Source organism: Mauremys reevesii, linkage group 17 (genome assembly GCF_016161935.1).
Source record: "Mauremys reevesii isolate NIE-2019 linkage group 17, ASM1616193v1, whole genome shotgun sequence".
Lineage (NCBI taxonomy): Eukaryota > Metazoa > Chordata > Testudines > Geoemydidae > Mauremys > Mauremys reevesii.
Genome location: NC_052639.1, coordinates 8,736,320 through 8,760,800, shown reverse-complemented (window position 1 = coordinate 8,760,800; position 24,481 = coordinate 8,736,320). Strand labels below are relative to the sequence as shown.

Here is a 24,481-nt window from a genome sequence, read left to right as displayed (position 1 = left end):
AGGCTGGCCCTGTGGCTGTCTGCTGGCCACACATAGGCATGGTCCTCTCCTCCTCTGGCCCTGACCTCTGTGGCTTTTAAGCCTTCTCTTGGAGCTATCAGCACCAGCCGCCTCTGCTCCAGGTGCCCAGAGGAGGAGAGGTGCTGGGCTTCCGCCTGCCCAGCCCTGACTATGAAGGCTGGCCCTGGCCCTGCTTCTTTCAAGCGCGAGGTGGGCAAGAGGGAAAGCACAGTGGCAAGTGCCAGACTTGTGGGCACCAGGTGAAGCCATGAGAATCCCAACCCTCAGGTGTCAGTTCTAGAGCCCTGACCCATCCAGAAGGAGGGGGAAAAATGGCTCTTGCAGAGCTAGAGACAAGGAGGTGGAGCAGTGTGAGCTCCAGGGCTTTACCACAAGGTCCCACTGAGATTTGAACTCAGATTGCAGGATTCAAAGTCCTGAGTGCTGCCCGTTACACCATGGGACCAGCTCATGCTGCTTTCTCTGGCCATCAGTGACCCTCATGGGGCCGGCTCATGAAAGGGACTGTTGGCCCCTTACTAAAGCTTAGTGGGGGTTTTGGTTGGCTAGTTCCCAGTCCCAGTAGAAGGGGGAAGGGCCAATCGGAAATCAGCCCCCTGAGACTGACAGTCCCCTGGGCAATGGGGAGAGGCCAAAGCTCCAAGTTAGCCGCACTGACAGGCCAGGCAGTTGTGACATTATTGATATAAATGGGGACCATATAGAACATGGGTTGCAACCAAGGTCCTGTAGTGGCACCAAACATTAGGTAAAGGGGGTCATCTAAGGTGTCTAAGACCAGGTTCTGGGTTGCTGGTTATGATTATGCTGTCTGTATGTCTGTGTATCATTTTGTAGTTGAAGTTATAAGTATTGGCTCTGTACTGTCGGTATTTTGTATTATGTTCTGCTTCTGGGAAGTGTCCCAGACAAGCTGATGTCAGCCCTGCATAGCTGGCTTGATGGCCCATTAAGGGCCATCAGCTACACAATTGACCCATGGAGAGGAGGCAGACACGCCTTGTGACTCAGCAAAGTATGCAGAAACTTGTCCATGTGACTGCAAACTCCATTTTGGCTGTAAGTTTCCACCGTGAGGACAAAGGGATTCTTACACCTGGAAAAGTCTATATAAGGCTGATGCATCATCTCCATCTTGTCTTCAATCCTGCTTCTGACCTCTGGAAGGACTTTGCTACAAACTGAAGCTCTGCACGAAGGACTGTTGACCCATCCCAGTGGGGGATGTTCCAGAGACTTAATCTGAACCTGCAGTTTACTCCAGCACTGCTGCAAGCCTGAACTAAGAACTTTGCCATTACTGTATGTAATTGATTCCATTTAACCAATTCTACCTCTCATCTCTACCTTTTTCCCTTTGGAAATAAACCTTTAGATTTTAGATTCTAAAGGATTGGCAATGGCGTGATTTGTGGGTAAGATCTGATGTGTATATTGACCTGGGTCTGGGGCTTGGTCCTTTGGGGTCGAGAGAACCTTTTCCTTTTATTGGGGTGGTGGTTTTCATAGCCATTCATCCCCAGGACGAGTGTACTGGTGGTGATACTGGGAGACTGGAGTGTCTAAGGAAATTGCTTGTGTGACTTGTGGTTAGCCAGTGGGGTGAGACCAAAGTCCTTTTTGTCTGGCTGGTTTGGTTTGCCTTAGAGGTGGAAAAACCCCAGCCTAGGGCTGTAACTGCCCTGTTTGAGCAATTGGTCCTGATTTGGCACTCTCAGTTGGGTCCCGCCAGAACAGCTCCGTCACAGCAGTGTAATGAGGGAGTCACCAGGCCAAGGGGTCCCGTCCTCCGTGGGAGCTGGAACTGCCTGGGCCAGAGTGGGGCTTTGGCCTTTTTTTTTTTTTGCTCCGCCACCCGCGTCCCGATATTTCATCTTTGACATCTGGTCACCCCAGCCTGATGTGAATGAGGATGTCTGGACCAAGCGGCCAGGGACTGGCCTTTGCTAGAGAAACCACTGTCAAGTTTGATCCAATTAGGACAAGTCAGCAAATAAGAACAACCTCAGGTACCAGTAACTGCTGCAGGTAGCAAAGTCCTACAGGGAGCAGTTTCTGGCACTACACCTGCACAGCTCTGCTCCATGGCTCTTCTCGGGCTCCTGCTCTCTCCTTAGCTCTGCCCCACTCTGCCCCAGGCAGTTCCAGCTCCCACGGAGGATGGGACCCCCTGGCTTGGTGACTCCCTCATTACACTGCCTGGCCTGTCAGTGCGGCTAACTTGGAGCTTTGGCCTCTCCCCATTGCCCAGGGGACTGTCAGTCTCAGGGTCCTGATTTCCCATTGGCCCTTCCCCCTTCTACTGGGACTGGGAACTAGCCAACCAAAACCCCCACTAAGCTTTAGTAAGGGGCCAACAGTCCCTTACATGAGCCGGCCCCATGAGGGTCACTGATGGCCAGAGAAGGCAGCATGCACTGGTCCCATGGTGTAACGGGCAGCACTCAGGACTCTGAATCCTACAATCTGAGTTCAAATCTCAGTAGGACCTTGTGCTAAAGCCCTGGAGCTCACGCTGCTCCACTTCCCTGTCTCCAGCTCTGCAAGAGCAATTTTTTCCCTCCTGCTGGATGGGTCAGGGCTCTAGAACTGACACCTGAGGGTTGGGATTCTCACGGCTTCACCTGGTGCCCACAAGTCTGGCACTTGCCACTGTGCTTGAAGGAAGCAGGGCTGGGCAGGTGGGAGCCCAGCACCTCTGGGCATCTGGAGCAGAGGCAGCTGGTGCTGACAGCTCCAAGGGAAGGCTTAAAAGCAGCGGAGGCCAGGGCAAGAGGAGGGGAGGACCATGCCTATGTGTGGCCAGCAGACAGCCACAGGGCCAGCCTGCTCCCTGCTGTGCTGAACCCCACTGAAGGCCACCCACAGGCCAGCATGCAGGGCGGCTGCTGATGCTCTGTGGCCAACATCAGAAGAGGGTAGGAAAGCAGGGCCAGCACCCGTGGTGGGGCCCCTTACTGTTCCCACTCATGGTGCTGACTTTGGCAGTGGAGCCGCCCATTTTCTTTGGCAAGTCAGGAAGGGCAAAGGCGAGACTGGAAGCCCCTGGGGTTCATGCCCCAGCCTTTGTGACACCCACCCCCCAACTCCTTCCTGGGGCTCTAGCTGAAGCCAGAGCATTGGCCTGAGTGACTAAGAAGAGGTTCCAGCTGTGAAGAAAGCAGGACTTGCAGCACAAAGTGAGCACAACCACGAGGGGACTCAAATCCTGAATCATCCGATCCACAGGGAGATGCCTTATCCTTTAGGCCACATGATGAGGGGGTCTAAACACTTCTTTGGAAAAGCCGGATACTGTGTTTCTCAGGTCATCTGCTGAGGGGGCCGAGACTCTCTGGGCACAAGAAGTTAAGTTCCCAGCGACAAGTGAGACTTAATTGTATGGGGCCAGGTTCAGGGCTTTGGCAGGGAGGCTCAGGCATGGGGGATTGAGGTGCAGCGGATGGACCGGCTGTCTAGGCACAGAGATTTAGTCTCCCTGAGGAGGAGGAGGAATCCTGCTGACAGGCAGTGGCTGTGCAGAAAAAGAGGAGGGGTTCCAGGGACTTTTTTTGCCCCCACTTTGCCTGCCTGCTCACTCTTGTGGTGAATGGTGAAGGTGTTTCCTAACAAACCCCGGTCGCTCAGTTGGTAGAGTATCAGGCTCTTAATCTGAGGGTCCAGGGTTCAAGCCCCTGTCTGGGTGCTCAGCTTTTAAGTTGCCTTGTGTGCCAGGACCCAAACTCTGTTCACAGCTACACAGGGATTCCCAGAAGCTGTGGCCATTTCCTGGAAAGGTTCCTTTCCTTAGCAAGCAGGAGAGAGGCCACATCCGCAGATGCAGAAAGTGCAGTCTCTGGCTGCCAGGAAGTGCTTTGGGGCCAGGTGCTGAGAAAGCCCAGAGGGGGAGCAGCAGAGATGGGGGGAAGGGAGAGAGAGAAGCAATGAGGACAGAGCACAAGTGTAAAGGGGGCATCTGGTCTGGCTATTGTGGGGAACTTCCCTGGTTTATACACAACCCTGGTGGAATTGGCCTGTGGAAGGACCTGAGTCCCCACCCCCTTACCCAGAGGCTGCCTGACCTCGAGGACTGTTAGGATACAGAGATTCAGGCCTGTCTGCAAAGGCCTGTACTTTAAGAATTTAGGTGTATTTTTATCACTTAGCTAGTTATAAAGGTATAAAAGAAAGAATAAAAATCACTGTCTGTCTGTGTAATGGCCTTCTCTTACTGTGACAGTCTGAGGCCTGGTTCTTCGGCTAAGCAGCAAAGGCAGCCATAAGGTGGGAAGTGTATGGTCACATTCACACATTCCCAACTAGTCACATTGAAATAAGGTGCGATTGGGCTGTTAGGAATACAATCCTGCCCTGATATTCCATCACCTCCAGAGAAAGGGAAACTTAGTTTGGTAGCATCCTGTCTGGCAAGAACTCACTTATCAATAGACACAGCTGGAAAACCCTTATGTCTGTATAGATGTAGTTGTGAAATCCTCCCTTCTGTATTGTTTTGTATGTTTTATTTGCATGGTCTCTGTCTGGTTCTGTGATTGTTTCTGTCTGCTGTATAATTAATTTTGTTGGGTGTAAACCAATGAAGGTGGTGGAATATAATTGGTTAGATAATCATGTTACAGTATGTTAGGATTGGTTAGTTACATTTCAGTAAAATGATTGGTTAAGGAATAGCTAAGCAGAACTCAGGTTTTACTATATAGTCTGCAGTCAGTGAGGAAGGCGGGGGAAATGGGAACAGGGACTGGGGATGGGGAATTGGGATCATGTTTTTGCTACAGGGGGAAATGGGAACAGGGGATGGGAACAGAAACAGGGACACAGACAAGGCTCTGTGGTGTCAGAGCTGGGAAGGGGACACTATGGAAGGAAACTGGAATCATGCTTGCTGGACGTTCACCCCAATAAACACCGAATTGTTTGCGCCTTTGGACTTTGGGTATTGCTGCTCTCTGGTCATGCGAGAAGGGCCAGGGAAGTGAGAGGGTGAAGGAATAAGCCCTCTAACACTGTCATTTGTTGCTCTAGGCTCCATTCACATCCCACTCCTGACACAATCACTGTCTTCTATCTGACGAAATAGCCTAATTTCAACCTCTCCTGTAACATTACACCACAAACTATTCAGCATTTGTAGGAGAGAAGTTGGAGGGAATTCAAACATCTTCAAATGGCAAAACTTTCCCCCCGGCCTGGTCACTGAATCCTATGGTGAGAAGCTTTCTGTGCATTTCAGTTGCTTGTATTGTTGGATGGGGCCTGAGGTGCTGGAAGGAAATGTCCATGGAAAACCTGGACATCACTGTTGTCCAAAAAAGGCAGGTGTTAGACACAATCGCTTCTCGTATTCCGTGGAATCCGAGTCTAGCTGAAGAATTTCTGTCTATCCTAGAGAGAATCATTCCATTGTAAATACAAATGAAATGAGATCTTCAGGTCGAGTCAGCGCCTTTTAAAAATATTTACTGAGAAAAAAGCCATTCTTTGCCTTGTTGATAAGGACAAGAAGCCCTCTTTTCCTTTCCATTTCAAATGCAAAATGAATGGAGATTTTCATTGAAAAACTTCTGGTTTTTAGGGGGAATTGAACCCAGGCCATGGCTGTTAAAACACCAGAACCTACTGCTTAAAGCACTAGGGAAGGTTGTTTTTTTCTGACAGCCAGTGTTGTTTTTCTCAGCCTCCTACTTCACCAATGTCAGACTCTGAGTGCAGTTAAGCTCTGGAATAGGCTCCCAAAGGCGTCTCTGGTGTCTCTGTCCTCAGAGGTTTTTAAGAACAGGTTGAACAAACCTCTGTCGAGGATACTCTTCATATACCTGGTCCCATAGACAACCTGCTCTGGCTCTATCTGCTACCTTCATCGTGTTTGGATGTAAAGGTGGGAAATGATGGGGAAATTGGCCCCTCTTTCAAGTTTAAATGTTGTAACTTCTACATCTAGACCGGGGTGGCCAACCTGAGCCAACGTAACTGCCAAACGTGCACCTTTGTATGCAACTGCTGAGTCAGTTGTGAACCTTGCTACCATTATCATTATCCCTTTGAAATGATGATGGTGATGGACACTTGGCTGTATATCCCAGAGTGCCCTGGACGTCTACAGGCTGCATTAGCCAATCCAACCATTTGGCACTTACAGATGGGCACCTCTGTATTGTGCCTGAGTCTTGTACAGCTATGAATGGCTGGTAGATGCCGATATTTTCCTGTCTTTTTAACCAGCACTAATACCCAGCCAGGCCAGGGCTGGGAAGAGAGAGAGAGCAGCAGGTTTCCCCTATTGTGGCCATCTCGCTTTTTCTTGACTAGCTTCACCTCTGCACCAACTTGTACTTTTCACATGTGAGCCTGGCTAGCTCAGTTGGCAGAACATCAGACTTTTAATCTGAGAGTCCAGGGTTCAAGTCCCTGGTCAGGTGAAAGACTTCTCACTGGGATTATAAAAATCTGTCTCTCTGGAATCTTGTTCAGTGTTACTCTTTCTCTCCAGGATTTTGCCTTTCCTAAGAAGGGCCTTTCGCGGGGGGCGGGATTGAAGGAGCAACTCCTTGACATCCCCTCTGTCCATGCAGGCTGGAAGAATAAAGTCCTCTGGGCATAGAGCATGTTCCTCCCCTGCACACACAAACACACAGAATATTCATAAGGAATTATGTGACGTTATTGATATAAATGGGGACCATATAGAACATGGGTTGCAACCAAGGTCCTGTAGTGGCACCAAATCCTAAGTAAAGGGGGTCATATAAGGTGTCTAAGACCAGGTTATGGGTTGCTGGTTATAATTATGCTGTCTGTATGTCTGTATCATTGTTAGTTGAAGTTATGAATGTTGGCTCCATGCTGTCAGTATTTCAAGTTTGTGCTGTGCTTCTGGGGGAAGCCTCCCAGACAAGCTGGTGTTAGCTCTGCCTAACCTGTTTGATGGCCCATTAAGGACCATTAAGGACACAATGGACCCATGGAGAGAAGGCAGACACGCCTTGTGACTCAGCAAAGTATGCAGGGACTGGCCCATGTGACTCCAGACTCCATATTTTTGCTGTAAAATTCCACAGTGAAGACAAAGGGATTCTTACACCTGGAAAAGTCTATATAAGCCTAATGCCTCATCTCCATCTTGTCTTCAATCCTGCTTCTGACCTCTGGAGGGACTTTGCTACAAACTGAAGCTTTACACAAGGGACTGAAGGACCCATCCCAGCGGGGGATGCTCTCCAGAGACTTAATCTAAACCTGCAGTTTACTCCAGCACTGCTGCAAGCCTGAACTAAGAACTTTGCCATCACTGTATGTAATTGATTGCATTTAACCAATTCTACCTCTCTTCTCTACCTTTTTCCCTTTGTAAATAAACCTTTAGATTTTAGATTCTAAAGGATTGGCAACAGCGTGATTTGTGGGTAAGATCTGATGTGTATATTGACCTGGGTCTGGGGCTTGGTCCTTTGGGATCGAGGGAACTTTTTTCTTTTATTGGGGGTTGGTTTTCATAACCATTTATCCCCAGGACGAGTGCACTGGTGGTGATGCTGGGAGACTGGAGTGTCTAAGGAAATTGCTTGTGTGACTTGTGGTTAGCCAGTGGGGTGAGACCAAAGTCCTTTTTGTCTGGCTGGTTTGGTTTGCCTTAGAGGTGGAAAAACCCCAGCCTAGGGCTGTGACTGCCCTGTTTAAGCAGTTGGTCCTGATTTGGCACTCTCAGTTGGGTCCCGCCAGAATCGCTCCGTCACAAATTAGAATTAGAATCCACCACATTCCTTGGGAGCTTGTTCCTGTCGTGAATCATCCTGGCTGTTGAATATTTGTGCCTTAGCTGTAATATGAATTTGTCTCTTTTCACCTTCCAGCCATTGGGTCTTGTTATGCCTTTCTCTGCTCGATTAAAGAGCCCTTTCATACCCAATCTTTTGTCTCCATTAATGCCCTTCAACACTTCAGTGAAATCATCTTTCAATCTTCTTTTGATAAGCTAAACAGGTTGAGCTCGTTCAATAGCAAAGAGCCACCAAATGTTCTGAGGGCTGGAGAAAAATGTCTTCTAGGGAAAGTGGTGGATTCGCCATCTCCTGATGTCATTTAATGAAGACTAGATGCCCTTCTGGAATGTGTTTGCCCCAAAAGTAGCTATTGTGTCATACAGGAGGCCTGTGATATGCAGGGGGTCAGATTAGATGCTCCAATGGTCTCTTCTGGCCATAAAGTTGACTAATTTCTGAAAAACTGAGTGTAGCATTGGGAGCAGCGTCTGATGTTTTCCTGTCTAGCCGGCTTGCTTCCTAGAACGAATGCTCCTTGAGTGGGGTGATCCACAGGGAGTAGCTCAAACCTCCAAAGTGCCTGGCCAGGGGCAGGACATTAGCACAGCAAGGGAGGGGTGTGGCAGTGACATCACAAAGGCCTTTTGCAGGACCTCAGACTATTGGCCAAAGGTGGTGGGGAGGTGGTGACCTCACAGAGAGATGCTGACATCAGCCAGGCAGGACAGGGGCGAGGGGCCAGGGAAACCTCAGAGACCCCTGTGGCTTTGCTCCAGCAAGTCTCCTTCTCCAGGTCTCTCTTTGAGGACTGAGAGAGTATTCGGGTTCATGGACGTGAGCACCAGGAGGAACCTCTTTCGACTTTTCTCCTTCCCTTTTAGTGATTTTACTAGAAAACAGACGTCCCTGTTTAGAAGGTAAGAGCCTCCTTGAGGTTTGAAACCTGTTCAGTCTGATCCATCTGGTGACAGTTGAATTCTAGGCATGGAAAACACGAGCTTAAGGAGGCAGAATTTTATTCCACACCTGGGATTTTGTCCCTCAGAATCACTGGGGACATTAGGATTTGTCCTTTTTGTTTCACCTTTTCCTCCATCCATCCCTTCCTCCTTTCTCTTTGTCTCTTGCTTCTTTTGTCCTTTCATCTGTTCCCCTCCCAACACCAGGAGGTGTGTGTGTGTGTGTGTGTGTGTGTGTGTGTGTTGCAGGGGAGTGCTCGGCAGCTCCCACTGTGGGACGTCCACCCAAAACGTGGGGCTGAAATAGTGCTCAGGCAGTGATCCCCACCAGTGACCTGGACCATCCTTTGGGCTCTCTGGTGAGAACCCTCAGCCTCCCGTCCTCAGTCTCTACCCTGATTGGCTGAGCAGGGGGTTATTGACAGGGAGGAGACTCAGGTCCTTGTTGTTCTCTTTTAAGACCAAGGAAATAAGTCAGAACAAGTTCTATGTTTGATGAATTTTGCTGCTTCTCTGCATTAATTGTCTCTGAGCAGTTCATGATTCTCTCTAACATTGCAGTTCTCTTCAAATACTTGCTGAATAATTACTGTGCACTGTTGTTGGTGTGGAGCTCATCTGAGAGCACTTTATTCAGGTCATTCAATGTCTGAAATTCAAGATCCGATGTCAAGTATCAGAGGGGTATCCGTGTTAGTCTGGTTCTGTAGAAGCAGCAAAGAATCCTGTGGCACCTTATAGACTAACAGACGTTTTGCAGCATGAGCTTTCGTGGGTGAATACCCACTTCTTCGGATGCAAGATCCAATGGTTAGTTTGAAAATCAGGGCTCTTGGGTCCTACTCCCAACTCTGCCACTGGCTGGCTGTGTGACCTGAGACAAGTCACTTCTCCTTTCTCAGCCTTAGCTTCTCCCTCTTTCACGTAGGGATAATAATGATCCGCTCCTACCTACCTCAACACACTCACTGTCTCTCCCCACACACAAACAGGCTCTATCCTGCCACGCACACGGCAGTTGAAAAGCAGCTGGCAATCTAGTAGGATGCCCATGGAACAATGGGATAGAGAAACCTGCATCATGTGATGCTGTACCAGCCAGGAGGCATTGCAACCCCTTCCCAAAGCACTCTGCAGCCAGTTGCACAGTGGGATAGCTACCCACAGTGCACTGCTGTCTGTGGCCATCCCAAAACTGCTAGCATGGATGTGCTCTGGTGACACAAGGGGCATAGGGTGGACATTCAATAGCTGTTTGTTTAAAACATGTTAATAAAGCAGCAATGTCAGGGGGTTGATGGCTCCTTTCTTTCCTCACCCTGGAGTAAACTCAGCTTTTTATTCCATCCCTGAGGTGTCATGGAATAACAGACGACTGAACGTGGACGGGGTCTCAGGGGAGGGGCAGAGGTTGGAACAGTGGGCAGGGCAGGTCTCGGGGGAGGGGACAGGGAGGTGGGGGCGATAGGCAGGGCAGGTCTCAGGGGAGGGGGCAGAGAGGTGGGGGCAGCAGGCAGACCATGGGGTAGGTGGAGGAGAGGAGCGAGCGACCAGCAGGCCTCAGCCAAAGAGCAGGGGTGGGAAGTGGCCAAATGGGAGTGAGGGCGGAGCACAGGTGGGGCCTCGGAGGGAGGAGAACGAGGGAAGGGGTGGAGCGGGGACAGCACCACGGTCTGGGCAGGGGCCCACAGGATTCAGGGGCCTGGGGCAAAACAATTTCAGGGGCCCCTTTGTGACGTTATTGATATAAATTGGGACCATATAGAACATGGGTTGCAACCAAGGTCCTGTAGTGGCACCAAATCTTAAGTAAAGGGGGTCATATAAGGTGTCTAAGACCAGGTTCTGGGTTGCTGGTTATGATTATGCTGTCTGTATGTCTGTGTATCATTTTGTAGTTGAAGTTATAAGTATTGGCTCTGTACTGTCTGTATTTTGTATTATGCTCTGCTTCTGGGAAACATCCCAGACAAGCTGGTGTTAGCCCTGCCTAGCTGGCTTGATGGCCCATTAAGGACCATCAGCTACACAATTGACCCATGGAGAGAAGGCAGACACACCTTGTGACTCAGCAAAGTATGCAGAGACTTGTCCATGTGACTGCGGACTCCATTTTGCTGTAATTTTCCACAGTGAGGACAAAGAGATTCTTACACCTGGAAAAGTCTATATAAGGCTGATGCATCATCTCCATCTGGTCTTCAATCCTGCTTCTGACCTCTGGAGGGACTTTGCTACAAACTGAAGCTCTGCACAAAGGACTGAACGACCCATCCCAGCGGGGGATGTTCCAGAGACTTGATTTGAACCTGCAGTTTACTCCAGCACTGCTGCAAGCCTGAACTAAGAACCTTTGCCATTACTGTATGTAATTGATTCCATTTAACCAATTCTACCTCTCATCTCTACCTTTTCCCCTTTGTAAATAAATCATTAGATTTTAGATTCTAAAGGATTGGCAACAGCGTGATTTGTGGGTAAGATCTAATGTGTATATTGACCTGGGTCTGGGGCTTGGTCCTTTGGGATCGAGAGAACCTTTTCCTTTTATTGCGGTGTTGGTTTTCATAACCATTTATCCCCAGGACGAGTGCACTGGTGGTGATACTGGGAGACTGGAGTGTCTAAGGAAATTGCTTGTGTGACTTGTGGTTAGCCAGTGGGGTGAGACCAAAGTCCTTTTTGTCTGGCTGGTTTGGTTTGCCTTAGAGGTGGAAAAACCCCAGCCTAGGGCTGTGACTGCCCTGTTTAAGAAATTGGTCCTGATTTGGCACTCTCAGTTGGGTCCTGCCAGAACAGCATCGTCACACCCTTCCAGAAAAAAAAGTTGCAATACTATAGAATCCTGTATTCTCCTGGGGGCCCTGCAGGGCCTGGGGCAAATTGCCCCGCCCCCGTCCCTCCCTCTGGGCGGCCCTGCCCTCCGCCTCGCCTCGTAAGTCCCCTGCCCCCTAATCATTTTTGTGGCCCGCCCCTCCCCGCTCTCCAATTTGTTTCTGTCGGGGGGGGGGGGGGGTGAAACCTGGACACAATGCTCCAGATGTGGCCTCACCAGTGCTGACTAGAGGGGAATAATCACTTCCCTCGATCTGCTGGCAATGCTCCTACTAATCCAGCCCAATATGACCAGTTACCCATATTGAATGCAGACACAGCAATATCTGATACATTGGTTCCTGTCCATTCAGGAGGTTATTTCCCACCTATTCATAAATAATGAAGCTGCTCTAAGCGGAGGGGAGAGAGCTGTCCTGTCCGTGCAGTTAACCCATCTCCCCGAGAGGTGGTAGCTATGTCAGTGGGGGGAAGCTATGCTGGTGGGTGTGCAAGCTGTGGTGTCTACATGGGTATATAAAGTTTAATCAAACCCCATTTTTAAACCCCTGTGGTCTGGGAATAGAAAAGGAGCTCTCTGAGGCAGAGCCCGTCTTTCAAAATCCTTAAGATCACAGACTTGCCTCTGCAAATGTCATGGGGGTATAGCTCAGTGGTAGAGTGTTTGACTGCAGATTAAGTGGTCCTTGCTTCAAATCCAAGTGCCTCCTCCCAAACCTGTTCCCTCAATAAAAATAGTTCCATTTCCGGTATGTTCAGGAGCTCCACTAAATAAGCATTCTTGAATGGGACACACTGAATGTTTTCCTGTGCAAATGCATAAAAACCTAGCAAACATGGCCCCCAGCTGAAATCAGTTCCAATCCTCTAAGTGTCTAGGTTTGTTTTCATCAATGAAACAAAGGCACATGAAGACACATTTGCAGGTCCTTGGCCTCTATGGGCTACAATGTGCAGAAGAAGAAGAACCACATCCACTTGGTTGACATGGACTAGTCTGTATTACATTTGGTAAGTAAGTTGCCATTGGGACTGAAAAATCTACTGGGGGTGGACAGGAGCCTGTTACAAAACTAAAATAACCAAGATTTACCCAACTCCCTGTCACGCATTCAATCCTCTGTTTGTGCACACGGCATCAATTGGGGCTCTAATAAATGGCAGCCTTCCTTTAACACAGATCGTTGTTCCTTGTGACTTTCAGATACATTCGAATGGCAGCTGTTCAGAGGTCATGTGCTGCTAGTTCATGAGCAGCAGCAGAGTCTCTGTACGTTTACCAACCATAGAGCTGGGTGTGTCTGCATCCAAGTAACTGCAGAGTCAGTGTAGTACAGACAGTTAATTGCACAGTCTCACTTTCTGGTCTCATTGATCATTTGGGTAGAAACAGCAACGGTTTGGTGGGTTTTGGTTTTTTTCCCCCTTCGTTTTCTCCTAAGGAATGTGCGATCTTGAGCATGTTAGTTTAAGTTCCCTGTGGGTCAGGAAAATTCCATCTCCTTGAACTAGCTGGGAAGTGACCTGTTTGTATCACCTAGAATAAAGGAGCTTTTGTAAAGCAGTTTCATCTTTAAATATGCTGGGATAAAAATAGTAAACAGTAAATTCCACAGCCAGACACCAGGCCAGGATCAATCGATGGGGCCAGGATCAATTAATTACAGAAGAAACAAACTCTTGGGAAGTAGCTGTAATTTGTCCCCAAATCTTTCCTTGTTCTCATATGCTATCAGGGATTCTCTTCTAGAGGGCAGAGTTAAGGTTATCTGGGCATGTACCCTCACTCTGTATTCCCTGTTTTTCCAGAGTCTGAGTTTTACTGAACTCGATGTTCTGGAAGGTAAGAGATAGTCACAGTCAAAGTTAACTCTGTGTTAACAAAGGTTTTGTTAGTGGCAAATAATGAGACTAATCCCTCACTGCGGTAATTCCACTGACTTCAGTGTACTCTTTCCCCATTTCTAGTTCCAAAAAAATGAGCAAATTAAAACAACCTTGAGACCTAAAATGCTGTGAGAAAATGGAAATTTTAGTAGCTCAAATAATTCAGTTTCTTCTGTGTCTTGTACGTGTGTAAATGGCACAACACGTTGATTTATAAGCACATCTTTCTTAACTTCTTTAAATATTCTGTAGTACATTGACTAGATCAAGTGGGTTGTTCAATGCAGTGAGGTTTTCATGCATTGCCTAATACATATTTTTCATATTATGTAAATGAACACAACTCATTGAACACAAAATTGTGTTTTTCATGCTGTGAATTGTGTCGGTAGCTCAAATTAATAGGTTTATTTTCTCTCTCTCTCTCTCTGTGAGGCACAACAAAATAATTTAATGATGCTGAAAACGTTCCCTTCTCCTCCAGAACTGCCTTGGAATCACCTTCCCTTTGTAAATTAATCTGCCCCTGTGTCTCTACAAGGAAAATATAGTTTCTATGAAAAAAACACATTTTTTTAATTAAAGGGACTGAACAGAATAGGTTACTCAGACATAGGTCAGGGGTTTGTTACAGGAGTGGGTGGGTGAGATTCTGTGGCCTGCGTTGTGCAGGAGGTCAGACTAGATGATCATAATGGTCCCTTCTGACCTTAAAGTCTCTGAGAATAGCCACATGAGGGCGACACATCAGGAATGCAAAGCAACAGGTTCCTGGTTTGCACATCGATGGTGACAAGGGATTGAACTCGACTCCCCTCTTTTCACAGACACATTTGTTTTATTCTCTGAGGTCAAACATAAGTTTAAATGTTGTAATGTCCCGAGCTCCCCAAGTCCCACTGACAGCTGAGCTCTTCCTGCCCACTGAGCCCAGCCCAGACAGTGGGTGGGGGGGTGAGTTTGTACCCAAATAACTGACAGAGCCAAGCAAGGAGCAAAGAAATGTTTGCTTCGGTCACTAGGTCTGTGTTTCTATTGCTCGTTGTCTCTCTCCCCTTCCCTGATAAGGAGCAACGGTAAGAGAAGAAGAGGTTAAACCATGTGCTAGGTGGTGGCTGGGTTTGGATGACAAATTTAAAACCATCTCAGCGCCCTCTAGTGTGACACTGACACCATCAGATTCTCACCTTTCACTCACACTTCATTAATAACAGTTTCCCTGAACTACTTTGCTGTGATTATTTCAATGGCTCCCACAATGGAGTGCAAGGTCACAGCAGGGAAAGGGTTTTACTGCAGCACCTGGGAGCAGTTGAGTTTCATGTTCAGGCTGTGGTATGAGTTCCTCCAGGTTTCTCGTAAGCACACAGGGACCTTCGCGGGTGCTCTCGATACAGGAATGGCCCCGACACGATAAAGTGATGGGAATTGCATTTCCCTTTTTTATATTTGTATTTCCAATGACATTTCTGTTTGTGATTTCGTTTTGCTTTGTATAACTGTGTTTTCTCCAGGATTTGATATTTATTAAAAAAGAAGAATACGGCCTCCAGGCACCAGATGGAGGAGCAGGTTGGGGACTAGAACTGCTAAGAGAGCGAGAGTAGCAGGTTTTCTGTATTGTTTCCTGCCCTCATTTTTCTTGACTAGTTTCTCTTCTGCACAAAATTTGCAACTTTTTTAAATGTGAGTTTGGTGAGCTCAGTTGGTCGACCATCAGACTTTTAATCTGAGGGTCCAGGGTTCAAGTCCCTTGTCAGGCTAAAAAACACTTTCTCCTGTGACATCCCCAAAGAGTTTTAGAAGGACTCTCCTTGACTTTCATTTTTCCTTTTCAGGACATGGCCTTTCCTAGGAAGGGCCCTTTACTGCCTGGGACAGAAGGTGCTACTGCCTCACCTGTCCACTGGCCTCACAGTCTGGAGGAAGAAAGGCCTCTGGCCTGCAGCAAAGTGCTGTGTGCTGACTTTTTGAGCAAATGCAGGGCTGGCCAGAGAGGCATGTTCCCACTGAGTCCTCCCTGCCAGAAAAAATTGTCCCCCACAGACAGGGGCGGCTCCAGGCCCCAGCACACCAAGTGCGTGCTTGGGACAGCAAGCCGCGGGGGGTGCTCTGCCGGTCGCCGCAAGGGCGGCAGGCAGGCTGCCTTCGGCGGCATGCCTGTGAAGGGTCCGCTGGTCCTGCGACTTCGGCAGACCTCCCGCAGGCAAGCCGCCGAAGGCAACCTGCCTGCCGTGCTTGGGGCGGCAAAATGCCTAGAGCCGCCCCTGCCCACAGAGTCCTCCCTGCTGGAAGTCTACAGTAATCAACAGGTGCTCTGCTGGTCCCATGGTGTAAGGGCCAGCACTCAGGACTTTGAATCCTGCAATCTGAGTTGAAGTCTCAGTGGAATCTGAGAACAATTCCTGTGCCACAAACCCTGCTGGGTCTTCCAAGGCTCTGTCTTGCTTTCTCAAAGGCCATGAAAGCCACTACAAAAGGTTTTTTTTCTCCAGCTGATAATAGCTCACCTTAACTGATCACTCTCGTTATAGTGTGTATGGCAACAGCCAATTTTTCATGTTCTCTGTGTGTGTGTGTGTGTGTGTGTGTGTATGTATATATCTATCTTCCTGCTGTATTTTCCACTGCATGCATCCAATGAAGTTGGTTTTAGACCAGGAAAGCTTATGCTCAAATAAATTTGTTAGTTTCTAAGGTGCCACAAGTACTCCTTGTTCTTTTTGCAGATAAATTAATGGAGGTTAAGTCCATGAATGGCTATTAGCCAGGATGGGTAAGGAATGCTGTCCCTAGCCTCTGTTTGTCACAGGGTGGAGATGGATGGCAGGAGAGAGATCACCTGATCATTGCCTTTTAGGTTCAGTCCCTCTGGGGCACCCGCCATTGGCCACTGTTGGCAGATAGGATGTGAGGTTGGATGGACCTTTGGTCTGACCCAATATGGCCATTCTTATGGTCTTATGAAGGGAGGGGCAGAGCCCTGTGACAGAGTTTCTGTAGTGTAGTGGTTATCACGTTTGCTTGACACGTTAAAAGTCCCTGGTTCAGAAACATGATGGCTTAATTTTCCCAGCTCCTAGTGTCCTATCCCTACTGTTGTAGGAGCAGCAGTGATTTCTATGCTCAAAAGGTCTCTTATACGTCCCCTGCTCCCACTTTTGTCTCCTGTCCCTCTCTGAATGCCTGTAAAGTGGTTTTCCCCCTCCTGCTCCCTCCTGGAATGCTCGTGGGATGAATGGGCTGGTTGAAGAGCAGAAGAACTTCCAGGTAGACAAGGTGTCTGTGAGTCTAATTAGGCAGTGATCACACACCCAGAGCATGGACACTGCCTAAGGTGGAGTGTGACCAACCAGATGCAGCCAAGTCATCTCTAGTCGCAGGCCATGAGGTGCAGGCCCTTAAAAGGGGAAGGGGCCCTGTGCTCAGGAGAGCACTCACAAGCTTGTACCTCCAGTGAATGCCCTTTGCCCGGACCGCCTGGCCAGTGGTTCTCTGCGTTGTATTTCATTGTGCCTCAGGGAGACTTACCTTCATCGCACCATCCATAGCTGCTCTGTGGGACACTTACTTTGCAGAATCCTGACATCTCCAGTTCCCTGCCAGTCCTGGGAGTGTGAGTATGCGAGTGTGAGTGTGACACCCCCTCCACCCCGCTTCTTCTTTTGAGCTTAGCTGTCAGTATAATAAACGTGCTGCTTTCTGCCAAACTCTGGTGGGTCATTAGTTCTCCCTACACTGACTAGCTGGCCCAATTTGGGGAAACACCTGCGATAAACTCAACCCCTGCAGGATAGAGGGTGGTGAAATGAGCTGAGAAAAAAGCCTTGGCATCAGCAGGGGAAAGCTAGAGGACCTTGGCCAGTCACCTTTTGAAGCCTTGTGGCTTGGCTTCCTCTGAACTTGGAGATTGGCCTACGGCGGCCGGCTCTTCCTGCTGCCTCCTCTGTGTGACTTGCCAAAGGAGGAAGTGAGGCGGGAATGGGGCAAAAGAGGAAAGTCGAGCTGAGGAAGGCAGGGCAGAAGCTAAGCGCCTCAGTGCAGCTAAGTGGGGTTAGTAGAGCGTCACCATTTGTTCTGCAAAGCCTGGGGAGGTGCGGTTGGCTGCTGGGAGGTTGAATCCTGTGCCTGCCTCTTGGCTTCCCAGGGGTGGCTACTTGCAGCCCAGGAGAAGGACAGTTCTGGGTGAAAGGAAGAGAAGCAAAGCTCTGGGAGGAAATTTGGGTGTGGGGTGCTGGCTCTGCGCTGGGGGAGGGGGTTGGGATGCAGGAGGGGTGGCACTTACCCCGGGTACTGCAGCTCCCAAAGTGACCGGTACACACAACCCTCTGGCAGCAGCTCCTAGGTGGGCCGTGCCAGGGGGTCTCTGTGCACTGCTGCCTGCAGGCACTGCCCCCAGAGCTCCCATTGGCTGCAGTTCCTGGCCAATGGCCGCTGCAGAGTTGGTACTCGGGGTAGGGGCAATGAATGGAGACACTCCCCCCGCCCCGGGGATGCTGGGACATACCGTCCATTTCTGGGAGTGGCACGGAGGGACGGAGGCAGAGTGGGCAGGGAGCCACCTCAGTGCTGCTGGCACATCTCTGCACACCCATTGGGGGAGGGGAGCAGAGGGCCTCCATGTGCTGCCTGGGGTAGGGGCAGTGCACAGAGCTGCCTCCCCTCCCGGGTCTATTACAGGAGTGGGTGGGTGGGGTCTTTTGGCCTGCAAGGTGCAGCAGGTCGGACTAGATGATCACACTGGTCCCTTCTGACCTTAAAGGCTCTGAGTCTAAAAGGGAGAGGGAAGTAAAGGAAGTTTTTTTAAAAAATATACCAAACATTGTAATACCAGGATAACTCCAACAGCTCATTGTATAGTCCCGCCCCTTTCTTCCTCCATTCTGTGTTGAATGACCTGCAGGACATTGATTTTCTCATTCCCTTGGTAAACTGATACAATGTGACTGAAATTAAACCAATTCCCAGGGGAGCAAACATCATATCTCTGCATCGGCTGGGAATCGAACCCAGGTCAACTGCTTGGAAGGCAGCTATGCTCACCACTATACCACCAATGCATCTGGCAAAAATGCCACTTATGCTTGCCCAATGAGGCTAGAGTAGCATTGAGGAGATTTTCTGCCTGTTAAAATGTACTGGATTCTCATCACTAAAAAAAAAAAAATCTCCATCTTCACTTGGGTTTGAACCATCAGCCTTTCAATTAGCCACCAAAGTTGTTAATCACAGGGTATGTCTACACTACGGGATTATTCCAATTTTACAGAAACCAGTTTTTGGAAACAGATTGTATAAAGTCGAGTGCACGCGGCCCCACTAAGCACATTAATTCGGCGGTGTGCATCCATGTACTGAGGCTAGCGTCAATTTCTGGAGCGTTGCACTGTGGGTAGCTATCCCATAGCTATCCCATAGTTTCCATGATCTCTCCCGCCCATTGGAATTCTGGATTGAGATCCCAACGCCTGATGGGGCAAAAACAGTGTCATGAGTGATGCTGGGTAAATGTCGTCAGTCAATCCTCCCTCTGTGAAAGCAATGGCAGACAATCATTTAGTGCCCTTTTCCCTGGATTGCCCAGGCATACACCATAGCATGGCAACCATGGAGCCCGTTCAGCCTTTTTTCACTATCACCATATGTCTACTGGATGGTGCTGACAGACGCGGTACTGCAGCGCTACACAGCAGCATCCCCTTGCCTTCTGCAAGTTGGGAATGGTTGGGTCATTACACTAACTGAATCTATCTCCCTATGTTAAGTTCTCCTCACACCTTCTATGGGCCATCTTAATTATCACTTCAAAAAGTTTTTTTTCCTCCTGCTAATGATAGCTCATCTCAATTGATTAGACTTTTCCTGTTGTTATGCATACTTCCACCTTTTCATGTTCTCTGTATGTATAAATATCTCCTGTCTGTATGTTCCATTCTATGCATCCGAAGAAGTGAGCTGTAGCTCACGAAAGCTCATGCTAAAATAAATTTGTTAGTCTTTAAGGTGCCACAAGTACTCCTGTTCTTTTAGCAAAGATGGTTACCAGCCATACTGTCCTGTCTGCTGCTTTGCAACTTGACAATGACAATTGCCAGTTATACTGTACCATTTGCTGCTGTCATGGGTGCCCCTGGCTGGCCTCGGTGAGGTCGGCCGGGTGCGCATGGACAAAAATGGGAATGACTCCCCAGGTCATTCCCTTCCTTAAGTTTTGTCTAAAGGGAGAGTCAGTCCTGTCTGGACTATCGGGCAAGCCTACTAAAGAACCAGAGAGGCAAATGGCTGCTCCAAGTCAGAGCCCCAGACACCCCACAGAAATGATGAGCTGCATGCCATTCTAGGGAGTGCCCCTGCAACAACCCCACCCATTGCTTCCCTCCTCACCCACCCCTCCTGGGCTACCGTGGCAGTTATCCCCCATTTGTGTGACAGAGTAATAAAGAATGCAGGAATTTGAAACAACACTGACTTTATTGCCTCTGCAAGTAGAGCTCAAAGGAGGGAGGGGAGGGCAGCCTCCAGCTGCTATGATATTGCAGGCAGGACTGAATCTCCATTAGACAAAGCTTAAAGAAGAGAATGACCTGGGAGTCATTCCCATTTTTGGCCAGGCGCCCCTGGGTGACCTCACCGAGGCCAGCCAGGAGCACTCACAGGATGACGATGACTGATACCAGTCCTACTGTACCGTCTGCTGTCTGGAAGGGAAGGGAAGTGAAGGGGATGCTGCTGTGTAGCGCTGCAGCACCGCGTCTGCCAGGAGCATCCAGTAGACATACGGTGACATTGAAAAAAGGCAAGAAATGATTTTTTCCCCTTTGCTTTCACAGGAGGGGGGAGGGGGGGAAACGACATATACCCTGAACCACCCGCAACAATGTTTTTGACCCTTCAGGCTTTGGGAACTCAGCCAAGAATTCAAATGATTTTTGGAGAGTGCGGGAACTGTGGGATAGCTACAGTCATCAGCCGCCCCTCCCTCCATGAGCGTCCATTTCATTCTTTGGCTTTCTGCTACGCTTGTCTCAGCTCCTTAAGTTTCAGCACTGTGTTGAGTCCCTGCTGTGGCCTCTGTCTATCATGGCCTTGGAGATTTTTTCAAATGCTTTGGCATTTTGTCTTTTGGAACGGAGTTCTGATAGAACAGATTCATCTCCCCATACAGAGATCAGCTTCAGTATCTCCCGTACGGTCCATGCTGGAGCTCTTTTTGGATTCTGGGACTGCATGGTCACCTGTGCTGATCAGTGCTCCACGCTGGGCAAACAGGAAATTAAATTCAAAAGTTCATGGGGCTTTTCCTGTCAACCTGGCCAGTGCATCCGAGTTCAGATTGCTGTGCAGAGCGGTCACAATGGTGCACTGTGGGATAGCGCCCGGAGGCCAATACCATCGAATTGCAGCCACACTAACCCGAATCCGACATGGCAATGCCGATTTCAGCGCTACTCCCCTCGTCGGGGAGGAGTACAGATACCGGTATTAAGAGCCCTTTATATCGATCTAAAGGGCTTCGCTGTGTGGACGGGTGCAGAGTTAATGCGATTTAACGCTGCTCAATTCAATATAAACTCGTAATGTTGAGCACAGGGCCGGCTTTAGGCCGATTTGCCCGATTCCCCTGAATTGGGCCCCGCGCCTGAGAGGGCCCCGCGCCGGCAGCGTCTCCTGGAAGCAGCAGCTGTTGTTGCTAGGCAACGAGAGACCCTGGCTGGCTGAGGGCTGAGGCAGAGGCAGCCGCGTGGGTGTTGCAGGTCAGGAGGGGGGAGGGGGGAGAAGGCACATGTGCTTTGCAGCCTTCCTTCCCCTCCCCCACCCCCAGCACTCACCTGGAGGAGACGCCGAGGGAGCTTCCGGCCCGGTGGGAGACAGGAATCTCTGCCGTGCACCTCACTCACCTGAGCAGCTGCTGGGGCTTCCAGCCGTGAGTGTCTGACCCTGTGATTCCCCGCAGGGTTGTAATATTGGGCTGGTGTTGTGGTTTTCATGGTGTTGCTGTTTGAGGGTGAGTTGGTGCCTGACTGTGTCTGGTTCAAAACTAAAGCCGGGATCATGTAACCCAGGAAAAAAGCCCCGAGCCGGTACTTAGTGCTGTGAACTCCAGGTGAGAGAGAGAGGGAGGTTTGAGGAGGAAACCAAATACATCAAGAGGGGAGAATGCGAAAGGTCTGCAACAGGGCAGGCTGAGACTTATCCCCCACCACTTCCTGGCAAGAGGAGAAACTGAGGCACGGGGTGATCTGATTCCCCTCTCCAAATTATTTTGCAAAGGAAGTGTCGGGTTACATCATCCCTATGCTGCCTTGGTGGAAAGTTACAGCAGCAGGACAACAAGAATAGAGGAGTTAGATAAAGTTGTTATGAGAAAGTAGGGAACTGCCAGAGCGAGGCAAATGCCAGGTGGCCTAATTGGAATCAGATAAGTTGCATGGGAAATGGGAAACCAGTAAGCAAAGGGCCATGCATGTGAAAAGTGTGTGTATCAGACAAAGAACCAATCAGCAGCAATGTAATGTTGGTGTGTCTGACGTTTGCTAATATGGAGAAGCCTATATAATATGATGCATTGTAAATAATGATGATTCAGCTTGCAATCATATTGGTTGTTGTGCTTTATCCGGCCCGCATGCAACGCAACAAATGGTGACCCCGACGTGATTCGTATCGAATGAAAGTGTCGGTGGCCTGACCCAGGCGGAGAAGCCCTGAGCCCAGAGGCGAACGGCCAGGAGCCTGAGCCCAGAGGCAGGAAGAAAAGGAGGCGCACCTGAGCTCAGTGTCGAGCGGCGGCCGCAGGGCGTCCGAAAAGAAGGGCGCACCTGAGTTCAGTGTCGAGCGGCTAGGAGCCACCGGGCGTCCGAAAAGAAGGGCGCACCTGAGCTCAGTGTCGAGCGGCCAGCCGCAGGGCGTCTGAAAAGGGAGGTGCAGCCGAGCCCAGAGGCGAACGGCCAGGAGCCTGAGCCCAGAGGCGGGCAGCTGGGAGCCGCGGCGGGGAGTGCTTGAGAAGCCCCCGGACCCTGACGTGACTCATATCGAATGATGATAGTGTCGGGAGCCTGAGCCCAGAGGCGAGCGGAGGAGCTGCAGCGGGGAGTGCTGGAGAAGCCCCCGGGCGTCCGAAAAGAGAGACGCACCTGAGCCCTGAGGAGAGCGGCTATAAGCCGCGGAGGAGAAGGGCAGAGCAGCTAACGTGAGTACCGCTGTATCAGCTGAAGAAAAGATAACACAGAAGCTTTATTTGCACATTATGAACCGACAGGGGGAAAAGATTTCCCCTGCTGCACTGATTCACTTATTAAGAAGAGAGGGAGAGAAGCTCCCCTCTGATATGTTGTCCCGTCTGCTGCGGTGGGGACAGAGAAGGGAACCTTTTGTTAAGCCGAGTACAATTTTTAATAAAACTGTGTGGGAGCGGCTAGGCTCCAAGCTTTGGAAGTCGGTGGCTCAGGGCGATAAGGAAGCCTTTTCCCTGAGTCCAGTATGGAATAAGACAAAGAAGATAGTACAAACTCTCGTGGCCGAGGCAGGAGTGCAGGCGGCCCTTTTTAAGCTTTTCCGCCCAACGCCCGAAATGCCTTCTGTGTTGTCGGTTGGAGCCAGGGAGTTTTTCGGTGGCAAGGACACGGTGATACCTTTGGCTTCCGACCTGGATAATGTTGCCCCTGTTATGGTTCCACTACTCTCCAATACGCCCGAGCCTGTGAAAACAGCTTTGCCGCATGCACCCCCTCCCAAGCCATGCCGTGTCCACGGGACCTGGGGGTGTCACGAATGCGGGGAAATAAAGGAGGCTCGGGTGAGACACGTGCCATCACAAGTCTATCCCAATTTGACTACGCCTATTCAGTTTACCCAGTTTAATGTCTTTTATAAGAAAATGGAGCGCCAGGGTCAACAGCTGCAGGCCATTTATAATAAGTTAAATCAAATGCAAGGTCTTCCAGCTGGATCATTGTGGAAAGAGGGGGAGCAGGCAGAGGCTCGTGAGGAGGTGCTCCGCTGGAAGCGAGCCCTGGACGGGAAAGTTTTGGAGTGCATGGCACAGGCAGAGGCTCGTGAGCAGGCAGAGGCACGTGAGGAGGTGCTCCGCTGCAAGCGAGCCCTGGACGGGAAAACTTTGGAGTGCATGGCACAGGCAGAGGCTCGTACGGGGACAGTGCCGGGAATACCGTTATGCTTCTCCGGTATGAGCAGCAACAGCTGGGTGTTCTGACACAGGATTTACAGTTTAAAAGAAGCCAAGCAGGAAAAAAGGACAAGGTAACGTGCTGGCTAATCTCTCCTCGTTCGCTGCAGCCCCCACGTCCTGATTATTTCCCCCGTAGAAGCTGAACCACGACGGTGGTGGAAAAGAAGAAAAAACACTCACGTTGTTGATATTGCCAAAGACCAGGAATTCCTGACTAAAAAGACATTGAGAACTGACCCTGGTGAAGAAATAAAGAATTGTACACTGGCAGGAAGAAATTTGGGACTCCTGCTGAGAAATGTGATGTTAATTGGATTTTGGGACTTATTCTACAGGCTGCGCCCTGTGTTTTGGATAAAATTTTTAGCATGTATTGCCCCCCCTAACTGGATTGTAAATGATATTACCCCCCCCCATTACTAACCCCGGTTTTTTAGAGTTTAATTGTTTTTGTTTTAAAGTTTGAAAACTCAGCCAAAGGTTTGTTGAGTATTCTCAAAGGGGGGGGGGAGTTTATGGTGTTATTAGGCATAAATTTAGGTAATTTGGGAGAATGGCTTTGAATTTATGTAAAGTGCTTTTGTTAGCCTTATTAGATTTTGTTAATTTTGTGTTATGTGCTGATTATTGGTTGTTGTAGATTGCTTGATACTAGATGTAGCCTATATTTAAAATAGATAGGCTGATTGCAGATGTTGTAATTAAAGTTTTATGCATAAAATGTAGCCCCCATGGTGGGAAAGTATAGATAATTGCTTGCAGTAGAGATTAGAAGGGTGGGGGCTAGTTAAGAAGTACACCCTCCTAGCTAAATTGATAGTGAAATAAGT

At 49.3% G+C, this 24,481-nt stretch overlaps 3 non-coding genes across 3 annotated transcripts; 1 reads left to right on the top strand and 2 right to left on the bottom strand.

Moving 5' to 3' along the window:
* Positions 1–394: 394 nt before the first annotated feature.
* TRNAQ-UUG lies at positions 395–466 on the bottom strand. Its single transcript has one exon. It is a non-coding gene; the product is annotated as a tRNA-Gln (tRNA).
* An 11,747-nt stretch (positions 467–12,213) lies between these two features.
* TRNAC-GCA lies at positions 12,214–12,285 on the top strand. Its single transcript has one exon. It is a non-coding gene; the product is annotated as a tRNA-Cys (tRNA).
* Positions 12,286–18,450: 6,165 nt separating this feature from the next.
* On the bottom strand, positions 18,451–18,522 carry TRNAG-UCC. Its single transcript has one exon. It is a non-coding gene; the product is annotated as a tRNA-Gly (tRNA).
* Positions 18,523–24,481: the final 5,959 nt, after the last annotated feature.